General features: G+C 44.1%; 1 non-coding gene across 1 annotated transcript; it reads right to left on the bottom strand.

The window, feature by feature from the left end:
- Positions 1-5,782: 5,782 nt before the first annotated feature.
- On the bottom strand, positions 5,783-5,864 carry trnas-uga (transfer RNA serine (anticodon UGA)). Its single transcript has one exon. It is a non-coding gene; the product is annotated as a tRNA-Ser (tRNA).
- Between the last annotated feature and the right edge of the window lie 7,708 nt (positions 5,865-13,572).

The raw sequence follows: 13,572 nt of genomic DNA, 5'->3' as shown, positions 1-13,572 counted from the left end.
GCAAAAGAACTGGTGGCCTGAAATGCATCGACTTTAATGCATGGAGTATAGACAGATGAATTTAGGGCTTAGGTTGGTGCCTGGAATATGTGGTTATTGCGATTCTCGGGGAATGTGTATGTGTGTCTCTTTCTGTGGGAGACACGACATGGGTAATAACACAGTGTGACTATGTCAAACTTCAATCCCATTGTTGTGTCATCTAAGATCAAAGCGAGAACCTCACTGCCATTATACTGGAAACATCAGAACACATAAGGTGATGGACCAAGGCTGGAAACTGGGAATAGAACAGATGAATGTCTTTAAACCAGACTGCACCATGGGCAAAATGGGATTTTCCATTCTGCAAAACTTGAAGACGAGTAGAAACCAATCTGCAGTGGAACTGATCAGAAATTAAATGGAAAATCCATTTCATCGAGAATAAGTGCAAGAGCGTCTGTCTTCATTCCGTGTAATCTCGTTGTTAGGATTTGGAACTCTAACCGCAATAGTGTTGGTTTTATACTCGGACAGGGAATGCATGTTTTATTGTGCAAATATATCTTGGTACCAATATTTCTTACCACTGGTCCGAACGTGTTAATGCTTGGTTTTGTGCCAGGTTATCAAAAACCAAAACATTGAATTTACAATCTTAACAGGACTTCATCAGCTGTCATGCTACTTTCATTTTCCTGAGCTGGTGGAAGGCTATGTTTTAATGGCTACATTTCCTTTTAGTTTCCGTTATTAAGCAGTCACGCCGAATGGAGAATTGTTTCTTTCAGTGTCTGCCTCAATATGTGTCTTTGTTTTTTCCATATTTGTCTCTGTATCCTCCTGGGCCTTGTTCACATTCTCCGACTCTCTGGCTGTCCATAACCCTCATTTTCCATTTCTGCTCTTGAAAAGCCTGACATTCAGAGACAGTTTGAGATTCGAACCGCTGATCGAGGCTTTCTGACGCCTGGCTGGAGTCGATCAAAGTAGTCTCACATTCTCTGGATAATGCGTCTGTCGCTTCTACCTGAGGCAAGGAGACATTACTTCCTCAAAAGTCTCTTTCGAAGTTAAAGTTGAATTCCTTATCCAACAGAAAAAGAAAGTAATTACATGATAGCTGAAGAAGAACAACGATGCATTCACTGTTGGTGTACAATGAATGAATGGTGACAGCAGAATGAGGGTGATCATGTCGTGGTGTCAGTGCCATTACCACAACATTTCCCGGGAATGCTGCAGTGTCTCCTGCCTCACCACTTAATTTCCACAAAACTGGGAATGAAGGAATGAGAATTAGAGGATGAGAAGCAGAAGTGCTTGTGGGACTGCAGGAAGAATCTCCAGGTTAAAATAGTAGTTAAAAAGAGCAACCTACACTACTGGATTTAAACCAGGAAAATGAAGCCGGAACGCGAAATCAGAATGTACAGCAATTCACACAGGACACTGAGTTTCTTGATCAGCAACACAATACTTGCGAGAAATAACGAGCTTTCAATACAATGAGCAGGCACCAGTATGATGGGAGCTGCTTTCACCAGCTAAGCCATGTCGCCACGTTAAGAGTCAGATTGCTCGTCCATATGTGAAATGCCTGAACCACTTGATCACAGGAGTTCGAAAACGCGTTTTCTGTATTAATGTTGCTCAGTATGAATGGCAATCAAACTCTGCTTGTGCAAAAACAGACGTTTCAATGCTGAGCATGCCCCACTAAAAAGGCACAGAAAAAGACAGTATCCTCTTGCATTGGCATCCAACAGATATTTACGTCAATTTAAACTGACAGAATAAAGAGGATGTGCTCATCTCCTCTCGCGTCTCATTAACCACGTTAATACACACGCAGGGATTTTCAAACCAAGATGAACAGGCTCATTGTTGTGAATTGACAGCAGTGCTGTGTGAGTCATTGCGAACAGTGAGCAATAAATGCTGAACCAATAGCACTGACACTGAGCCTTGCACCATCAGCTCCACACTCACATCTTGTGTCATGTCTCCTCGGCATCAGTGCATTTGACTTTAATTATTCTAACCTGCACCTCTCCTCAAGTTATTCCCGGCCACTTGCAGTGTAGAACTAGGACATGCAATTATTATAAATGCATTTCTGGGACACAGTTGTCTTTCAATGAGATAAGATGCACTGCCCATCCCTATTTATCCCAAAGATGTAGGGGATGAGTTGCTTTTGTTAACTCCTCAAATCCTTAGTATGGAGGTACTGACAAGAAACCGTTAGAGATGGGGTTCCTGGATTGTGGAAAGCAGACCGACCGCAAACTGCTAACGTAACTCACCCAGGGAAGAGCAGATGGACCCCACTATGTCAACGTAACTCAACCAGGGGACAGAAGTCTGACATCACACGATCAATGTAACTCATCGATGAAATTATGGCCTGACCGCACTCTGTTAATGTAACTCACCCAGGGAAGAGTAGACTGACGCCACTCTATCAATGTTAGTCATCCAGGGAAGAGCAGACTGACCCAACACTTTATATGTAACTCACCCAGCAAATGGCAGACTGACACCACTCAGAGAAGAGCAGGCTGTACCCATTCTGTCTCTGTCACTCATCCAGGAAAGAGCAGGCTGATCTGATTCTGTCAATGAAACACAAGCAGGGAGACGAGCCTGACCCCACTCTGTCAAAGTAACTCATTCAGAGAAGAGAAGACTTATTCCATTCTGTCTGTGTGAATCATCCAGCGAAGACGGTAATGAAACCATCATTGCTGTTAAACTCGGACAGAGAAGAGCAGACTCTCACGATTCTGAGAAACTAACACGCCAGTGGAGGAGCAGACTGACACCACTCTCTTAACTTAGCTCACCCAGGGAAGAACAGACTGAGTGCACTCTGTGATATTACTCACTCAGAAAGGAGCAGATTGACCCCATTCTGTTAATATGACTCTCCCAGGGAAAAGCAGATGAAGCGCAATGTATCAATGTGACTCAACCAGGGAAGAGCACTCTGACCTCACGCGATCACTTTAACACAACTAGGAAATTGCAGACTGACGCTACTCTGTCAATGCAACTCACCCAGGGAAGAGCAGACTGATCCCACACTGTCCAAATAACTCACTCAGTGAAAAGCAGACTGACGCCACTCTGTCTATGTAACTCGCACAGGAAAGAGTAGACTGATGCCACTCTGTCAATGTAACTCACTGATGGAAGAGCAAACTGACGCCACTCAGTCAGTGTTAGTCACCGAAGGAAGGGCAGACTGGCCCCACACTCTCAGTGTAACTCAGCAGACTGATCCCACACGGTCAATATAAGTCATTTACTGAAGAGCAGTCTGACCCCACTCTATAAATGTAATTCACTCAGGGAAGAGCAGACTGATCCCATTCTGTCTATTGCACTCACCCAATGAATAAACACTAACCCCACTCTACAAATGTAACTCGCCAGAGAAGAGCAGACGGTAGCCAGACTGTCAACATAAATTATCGAGGGAAGAGAATACTGACTCCGCTCTTTCTGTTTCACTCAGGCAGGGAAGAGCAGACTGTCACCACTCTGTGAAAGAAATTCGCCCAGCAAGGGCAGACTGACCCTTCTGTATCTGTGTGACTGACAGAGGTAAGAGCAACTAACCCAACTCTGTCAATGTCTCTCCCTCAGGGAAGAATACCCTGACCCCTCTCTGTCCATGTAGCTCACCCAGGAAACAGCAGACTAACCCCACTCTGTCTATTTAAGTTCACAAAAATCCTCTGAAGTACGTCCTATCCAGACACTCTCCTCATCATTGTCTCTGTAACTGTGTGCACTCAATGGCGAATCCAAATAACCTGCAAATGTTTAGAATGTGGCAGCAAACCAGAGCAACCACACAGAAATTGGGCGAATGTGCAAACTTCCATCAGGCAGTCACCTAAACCTGGAATGGAAACCAAACCCGACAGCAGTCGTGATTATAAAATGGCAGAACAGAAACCCAGCAAAAAGAATTGCATCCCTGTGTGTTGCAATGATTCTGAGTATTAATTAAACCCCCCTCACTGTAGTTAATTTCCATTTTATTCACTGCCAACCTTCTTCAAAGCAAAGCACGCACTTGCTTTTTTCAGACTTCTGATATTCCGCTTTCATCCCGCTTTTTACCTAATCATATTTCTGACTTTACAAACTACGTCATAACAGGTTGACAACTGCAGAATGAGCTTTGATCCGTTCTCCACTGATGTTGAGAGTAGTAATACAGTATATTCGAGTAGGACTTGATGCGCTTGCGGGTGGTGTATTCGCGGCATTATGGCTTCTTTTTTTCGTTTTCGGTCTACTATTTCGAGTTCATTGTGCAGACTTCTGAAGAAGACTTTTTGGAGTCGAAATGGTAACTGTGTTTTCTCTGGAAAGACAGACGTAGCTTTATTTCTGTTCTCTTATAAATTGATCTTCTTCTGATCTTTGCAAGTGAAATAAGGTGCATTACTATTGCTCAGATTTAGTTTCAAAATCAAGAGAAACATGAAGGAGACAATATCAAAGAACACAAACTACAGAGTTCTTAAGATAATTTTTGCAGCAATGGTGGACATGAAGGTCAAATTAAGATAACGGTTCAAGAACATTTATTCTGGAAGTGGTGTGTGACTTTAGTTCTAAATATATGTTTTCGTTCTTCCAGTACATCTTTTTGACTCCCAGAAAACATTGATTGTTTTCTGTATTCACTTTGTTTCGCGATATCTGTCTTCTGGTCGACCAGGGACAACTTGAATTTGCGTCTGCATTGAATAAGATTTCGCTCTTTCTTTCGAGAAGCAAACCTGTGCATTATGTACCACTTATCATGCTGATGGCTAAGAAGTTCAAAATGAATTACCGTTTATATACTACTACCAATGGTAGTGCTGTTTTGGTGCAGAAATGTGTCAACATCTCTGACGTTAGATTCAAAATTTAAGTCACATCTACTCTTTGGAGTGTCTTCTCATATCAGAACATGCTGACATGAAAACATCTAGCTCTGATAGCAAAGTTTTTTACATTAAACTGGGAGTATGTTTAACTAAGCAATTCAGACGGCCAAGATGAATAATCAGCATTTTTTTTCTTCAAGCTGAGCTCTCCACACCAACTGCTCCAACGAAGGCCGTGGATAAGATCCCCATCGATTATTTTGGTCAATTTTAGCCTCAACAACAACCTATTGTTTTGAATAATGCTACACCACAAGCAGAGGGCTAAGTCTGATTTTCATCGTTAATTTTCAAATTCAGTTCATATTACACAGTTTCTTACGAATGTGGACAGCAGAAGACCGTTAACATTCCATTTCTAATATTTCCAGAAAATTCTACTCCGCTGATATCGCCTTGCTTTATCAGACCTCAAGCCAGCAACCTGGATCAGTCGAGTTCCTTTCCACACATGGAGTTGCTTTTTCGAATTCATTGACTGCTGATGTAATAGATTATTGGCCTTGAGAGTCAGTTGTAAATTAGGTTGAACTTTCTCAGCTTGACTTTCAACTGATCCTAAAAAAAAATTCATCACCTGCAGGTAAATGTATTGCATTGCTTCTTGTTTTGCTTAATCACACCCCCAACTCCCGAACATCCAAATTTCACGATAGTTCGACAAATGTTTTGAAACTGATTCGTGTTGGAAGTTGGTGGCTTTTTGTGTCTCGACATATAATGTATTCAATTCGACGTCTTGAAATGACCTTTTTCAAATGTGAAAAATCACTTTCGATTGAATGCAAAGCTCAAGCTCCACGAAATTCCGCTCAGAAATTAATGACTTTTAAACGATTCAGCGCTGTGAACAGGATTCGAACCTGTGCAGGGAGACCCCATTGGATTTCAAATCCAACACCTTCACCTCTCGGCCATCACAGCTATAGAAAAGCTGCCAATTTCCATAGTAAAAGAACTGAATTCATGAAATACGCCATTTGTTTGAAGAACAAATTGTCAAGACCCAAAGATTTCGCCAAATTCTTTGCAGAGACCCAGACGAACGTTACCTTAGCAGATTGACAGGCTTTCACCGCAAACTAGATCCTGACACAGCTGAAGTTGTGGGAATGATTCTTCGTCGAATTTTAGAGTCACAGATGTACACCACATGAAGAGACGATCATTGTCTCACTGTGTCCGATCGATTTTGACTCAATTGCTCATCATCTGGTGCCAAAGTTGTTTTTTAATATTCATCAAAATATGGTATTAGAAATATTGATGCTAAGTCCATAAACGCTAGTTACATTCGTAAAAAAAAATCGGAATTAGAAAGAATGCAGAATAATTTACAGGAATGGATCCAGCAACTCATCCGTAAGTTCTGACATCAGGTAATGAACTTGTGAGCACATGAGAGGAAGATTGACCGAAGATTTGGAACTTGAAATCGTCTTGACAGAATTATTTGCGGTTGTTCTACAGTCATCAAGTCCTTGATCAATACAACACGGAAAGTGGCCCTTCTTTCCAACTTGACCATGGTGGACAGTTATCCGAAATTAATAGGTCCCATTTGCCAACATTTGGCCCACATCCCTATACACCTTGTTACTCATATATCCATCCAGATGCCATTAAATGTTACAGTTGTACCAGTCTCCAATAATTTCTCTGCAAGCTCATTCTGGACACGACTGAAAAAGTTGCCCCTGACGTCCATTTTAAATCCTTACCCACTAATTTTAAAACGATGTTTTCTAAATTTTGACTTCCTCACCAGCAGGAAAACACCTGGACGAGTCAACCTATCCATGTCCCTCATGATTTAATAAATAGCAACGATTTGACTTTATCATACTTGTCAGGAGGGAAATATGTGGAGATTATTTGTCGAAGGTTTGACGTAGAAAGGTTGATGCACAGATTTTTAGAATTGCATATTGGAGAAGTTTTTAATAAGTCATTGAAGTCTAGTAGCAGTTGTAGAAGTCTGTTGTGAAAGCTGCAGAAGGATTTCAGGGCACGAGAATGAAGCATTGTTTCCAATGTATTGTGGCTCAGTTCGACCGCACTTGGACTACAGTATGAGGAATTACAATCCTCAATTTAGGAAAGATATTAATGCCATATGGGGAATACCACGAATGGTGATTAGCCTTGATGTCATGGATGAACGTTAGTCCTGTGAATTGAAATTGGGCAAATCCCGTCTTTTTTTAACAGTTTCAACACAAGAGAGGTAACCTCATTGAGTTGCAAAATATTTGAAGAGATAAACAGGGTGGTGCAATTAAATTTTGTTCCCTCATTGGTGAATCTAGAAGCAGGAGAGGACAATTTTAAAATGAAGCATTGTGATTTTTGACCAGGATGAGAACTATTGATTTTTGTCTTAGCCTTAAGAAGTCTCGCTAATCAGAACTACAGTGAGCCTTGGATATTTGGTCGTTCAATGCATCACTTTCAGCCTGACCCGCTGACACTTACTGCATCACTATAGACTTGACCCCTCACACTTACCGCCTTAATATCAGCGTGAATCCCTCAAACTTACTGCATCACTATCTATCTGGCGCCCTCACATTTACTGGGCCACTTTCACTTCGAGACCCTCATTTTGACTGCGTCACTGTCAGCCTGACTGCCAAACACTTACTTTGTCACTATCAGTCATGCCCTTACACTTCATATGTTACTATTATCCTGTCTCTGTACACTTACTGTGTCACTATCAGCCACACTCCATCACACTTATTATATAAGTACCAGACTGACGCCTCACACTTACCATGTCACTACAACACAGCTTTCTCAACCTTACGATGTCACTATCACCTTGACCCTCTCACATTTACTGCGCCACAATCACACTGACCACCTCACACCTACTGCTTCACTATGAGCTTCAACACTCACACTTACAGCGTCACGACCATCCTGACTCACTCACACTTATCACCTGACAATCAGCATTACTCTCTCAAATTTATTTAATCATTATTAGGCTGAGGCACTCACACTGACAGCGTCACCAACAGCCTGACCCCCTCATGCTCACTGCGTTGGTATCTCTCTGATCCCCTCAGAATTACTGCGCCACAATCACTCTGACTCCCTCATACTTAATGCGTCACTATCCCTCTGGCACCCTCATACTTCCTGCATCACTCACACCCTGACACATAAGCACCTACTGTATCCCTATCAGCCAAACCCCACTCACTAACGGCGTCACTCTATCTCTAACCTGCTCACACTTAACGCATCACCATCACCTTGACACTCTCTCACTTAGTGCATCAATATCAGCTTGACCCCCTCAAGCTTACTGCATCACTACCAGCCTGATCCCTTCAAATGTACTGTATCACTATCAGACTGACCCACTCATAATTACAGCATCACTATCACCTTGACCCCCCATACTTAGTTATTCCAGATCACACTGAACCTTTCACTCTTCTTGCATCACCTTCAGCCAGACCCTGCACACTATCACTCTGACCTCCTCATACTTGCTGCATCACTATAACTCTATCCCACTCACACCGTGTGTGTCACTATCACCCTAACAATTCATACTCACTGCACAACTATTATCCTGACTCCATCACAATTAGTATATCATTATCAGACTGACCTCTTACACTTTCTGTGTCACTCTCATCCTCTCTCCTCACATTTCCTGTGTCACTCTCAATCTGACACCCTCAAAGTGTCTGCGTCACTGTCACCCCGAACACGTCACACTGAATGCATGGGTGTCTACCTGAAACTTCACGCTTATTGCTTCACTATCATCCTGAGCGGCTCACACTTACTGCATCACTATTAGCCTGACCCGCTCACATGTTTTGCGTCACTACTTACCTGACCCCCGCGCAATTGCTGTGTCGCTATTAGTCTGAGCCCCTCACTATCACGCTCATCAAGCTCACAAGTACAGCATCACTATCAGCCTGACCCCCTCACACTTTCTCTGTCATTATCACCCTGACCCTCTCACACGTAATGCGTCACTGTCACACTGAGACACTCACATTTTCTGCGTCGTTATCAGCCGGACACGCCAGCACACAGCATCACTATCAACCTGGCCCCTCACACTTGCATGCTTCATTATCAGCGTGAACCCCTCACACTTACTGCATCACTGTCCATCTGCCATCCTCACACTTACCGCACCAGTTTCACCTTGACAACCTCAATTTTACTGCGTCACTATCAGCCTGACAGCCACACATAGATTGTGTCACTATCAGTGATGCCCTCGCACTTCCTATGTTAATATCACCCTCACTCCTAAAACCTACTGCATCACTATCAGCCTGACACCGTCACACTGTTTGTGTCAGTATCAGACTGACGCCTCACGCTTACTATGTTACGTAAACTCTGCCCCATCACACTGACTGCGTCACTATCAGCCTGACCCCACAGACGTACTGCGTCACTATCACCCTGACCCACTCACACTTCTTGTATCAGTTTCAGTCTGACGCCTCGCACCTTCTGTGTAACTAAAACTCTCCCCCTCACACTGACTGTGTCACTCTCAGCCTGACCCCTTCCTACTTACTGCGTCAATATCAGTCTGACCCCTCAGACTTATGTGTCACTTTCACTCTGATCCTCTCTCATTGACTGCGTCACTCTCACCCTGACCTCCTCACATTTACTGCGTCACTATCACCCTGACCCACTCACACAGTCTTTGCCAATTTCACCTTGCCGGCCTTATTTTTATTGCATCCCCATCAGCCTAACCACCACACACTTATTGCGTCACTTTCAGTCACGCCCTCACACTTCCCATGTTACTATCACCCTGAATCCTTACACTTATACTGTCACTATCAGGCTTACCCCTCACACTTACTGTGTCACTATCAGCCTGACTTCATCACATTTATTGTGTCAGTATCAGACTGACGCCTCACACTTATCTTGTCACTAAAACACTGCTCCGTCACATTGACTGTGTCACTATCAACCTTACACCCTCACATTTACTGCTTCACTATCGCAATTCTCCGCTCTCACTCACGACATCATTTACACCCTGACACCCCACACTTGCTGTGGCACTTTCACACTGTGGGCCGTACACTTAGTGTCACTGTCATCCTTACACCTTACACTTACTGCGTCACTTTCACACTGGTATCTCACATCCACTGTGTCACTATCATCCTGAGCCGCTTGCACCTATTGTGTCACTATCACTTTGACCCCAACACACTAACTGCATCAATATCAGCCTGACCATTTCACACATACTGCGCCACCACCAGGCTGACTCCCTCACATATACTGCACCACGATCAGGCTTACCCACTCATGCTTACTGCGTCACTATCACCTTGACTCCCCACTCTTACTGCGTCAAGATCATTGTGCCCCCATACACTTACAGCGTAACTATCATCCTGACAACGTCACAGTTAATGCGTCAAGATCAGCCTGATCCCCTCAAACTTAATGCGTCACTATCAGCTTCAACACTCACATCTACTGCGTCACTTTTAGCACTACCCCTGCGCACTTACTACATCCCTAACATCCTTACCCCCTCGCATTTACTTCATCACTATCAGCCTGAGATACTCACACTTACAACTTTACTACAACCTGGCCCTGTGAGTGCATCTACATCACTTTCACCCTGACCCCTTGCCCAAAAAGCGTCACTATAAGTCTGGCCCCTCAAATGTTCTGCGTCACTATAACACTGACATCTCACACTCACGGCGTCACTATCACCCTGACCCCTCACAATTACTGCATCACTACAACCTGACCCCCTGAATTCATCTGCTTCACTGTCACCCTGACCCCATCACACCTGCCATGTCACCATCACAATGACACATTCACACAGTCTGCTTCACTGTCATCCTAACACCTCACACTCACTGGATCACTACCATCCTCCCCCTCATACTGACCTGTCACTATCATCCAGAGCCGCTCACACTTATTGCATTCCTATCACTCTGCTCCCAACACACTTACTGCGTCACTATCAGCCTGACCCTCGCACACTTCTCCCATCACTATCAGCCTGACACCTCGCAATTTCACCGTGTCTATCAGTCTGACTCCTCACATTTCCTGCATCACTATCACCCTGTCACTTAACACTTACTGGTCAGTAGTAGCCTGACGCCCCCAACATACTGCATCAATATCAGCCTGAACACTCACACTTACTCTGTCACCATCACGCTGACCCCCTCACACTTACTGCGTAACTATCACCCTGTCCCCTCTCACTTCCTGCATTAGGATCACTCTGACTCACCGACACTTACTGCATCACTATCAGCCTGACCCCTCACACATACTGTGACACTACCAGCTTGAGCCCACCACACTTGCTGCGTCTCTATCAGCCTGACCCCCTCACAATTACTGCTGCACTATCAGACTGACCCCTCACACTTACCGCATCACTAACCGCCTGACACCTCACACTTTCTGCGTCACTATTCCCCTAACACCTCACTTTTATTGGCCACTATCAGCCTGATGCTCTCAACTTACTGTGTCACTACCAGCCTGAATGCACACACTTACTCCCTCACTATCACCCTGACTGTCTCACACTCACTGCGTCAGTCTCTGCCTGACCCCATCACACTTACTACGTCACTATCACCCTGTCCCTTCCCACTTTATGCGTCAGGATCAGCCTGATACAGTAACACTTACTCCATCACTATCAGCCTGATGTCCTTCCAATTACTGCGTCACTATCAGCCTGACCACTCACTCTTACTGCGTCACTGTAACACTGACACATCACACGAAGTGCTTCACGATCACCTTGACCACCTCACACTTACTGCGTCACTATTGTTCTGATCCCTCAGACTTACTGCATCACAATCACTCTGACCCCCCTCACGGCATAACTATCGACCTGATCCACTCACACAGTCTGGGTCACTACCAAGCTGACACCTCACCCTCATTGTGTCACTATCATCCTCACTCCATCACACTTATTGAGTCACTGTCAACCTGATCCCCTGTAATGGAAAATTATCAGTTTTTGTGAAATCTGTGAAAGCATGGTAGAATCAAAGAAGTATGGACCTAACTTTGCAAAAAGACAGAAAAAATGTAAAGTTCAACCTAATTTTCAGCTGACTCTCAAGGCCAATAATCTATTATATCAGCAGTCAATGAATTAGAAAAAGCAACTCCATGTGTGGAAAGGAACTCGACTGATCCAGGTTCCTGGCTTGAGGTGTGATAAGGCAAGGCGATATATAGTATAAAGGGAATATGTGAAAACCGTCAGGCATCCATTTTATGAGGCGTCTTGCAAATGTGTCGGGTCCATTCTGCAAATTTCAAAAATAAACTTTTTCTTTGCTCTTGGTAGCATTTGCGTCGAGTCGATTGAAATTCCACGTCAGGAAACTCGGGAGCTCGCCTGGGACCCTGAGACTGGGTAAGATTTTGAAGATTCCCAGGAGGTGTACGCGCCACTGGCTTGAAGGTCTTTCACTTCATCTCAAGCGCTGAATTGGCCCCTTTGAGTGAGAGGACTGGGGATAAGTGGATCGCCCCAGAGTCGCGTTCCGAATCGAATAGGGTCAGGGTAAGAGTTGTGGCTGCAGTAATCCGATATAGAGACTCGTTCGAAGAGAATAGACGAACCAGGAAGAGGGACCAGTGTACTCTCGTGCGGTATTCGAGTAAAACTCAAGGAAAAGGATTGCCGTCTCTACAGAGTTTAAGAGACAGCAAGATTAACGGTGGTTTGAGACTTGGATCCACCATGGGCAGCGTTGGAGTCGCCAAAGTTGTACTGGTTACGTGGGTTCTTGGTTTGTGAAAATCAAGGCAATGAGGTGGTCGCGCCCAATGAGAGGGGACCTCCGGAGGTAAAAGCAAGTTATATTGGCAAAGAGAAGATTATGGTATCGTGAGAGAGAGAAAGATAGACAGATAGACAGACGGAGAAACAGACAGAGAGAGATGAACACTTTGCCAATATCCATGAAAATCGGCTCCAGCAAGAGCAAACAAAAAGAGGGTCGACAGACAACTCGGTATGGTCAAGAAAAAATACAATATATGCGAAATAATTATGGCCCAGTTTCTGTTAAGCAGTTAAAAATGTAAATCAAGGAATGTGTTTTTCTGGAGGAAGGAAATTTTCACTAATAATCAGTTGCAAATGCTGAGGTCACTGTTGGAGGAGAGAGAGAAGGAGAAACGGAAGGGTAAAATAGAACCTGTGAATTGGAGTGCTTATCACATGTTGAAGGCTGAGCCTGATTTCAGGGAAAGAAAATCTCGAAATAAAGATAGATCCAGTACACGTACAAACACCAACGCACATGCACAGACACACAGAAAACAACCTCATGAAGCTGGACAGTGTCTTAAGACTGGATCAGATCCTGACCTTAATGGTTGCCCTCGAAGAGCTACAGCCCCCTTATGAGATCCACTTCACGAAGATTCCAAGTCAACGGTCGCCGCCTCAGGGTCTGCTGAATCACCAATAGCATATCGTACCCACAATCAATTGAAGCAAGAATCCCTAAAGAAGTCGAGACAGTGTCCCAGTAACTTAAGCGCCTCACTAAAGTCGATAATGTCTATTGTGGACTGATACCACCCA

This window comes from Chiloscyllium punctatum, chromosome 18 (genome assembly GCF_047496795.1).
Source record: "Chiloscyllium punctatum isolate Juve2018m chromosome 18, sChiPun1.3, whole genome shotgun sequence".
Classification (NCBI taxonomy): Eukaryota; Metazoa; Chordata; class Chondrichthyes; order Orectolobiformes; family Hemiscylliidae; genus Chiloscyllium; species Chiloscyllium punctatum.
This window is presented reverse-complemented; position numbering and strand designations above follow the sequence as displayed.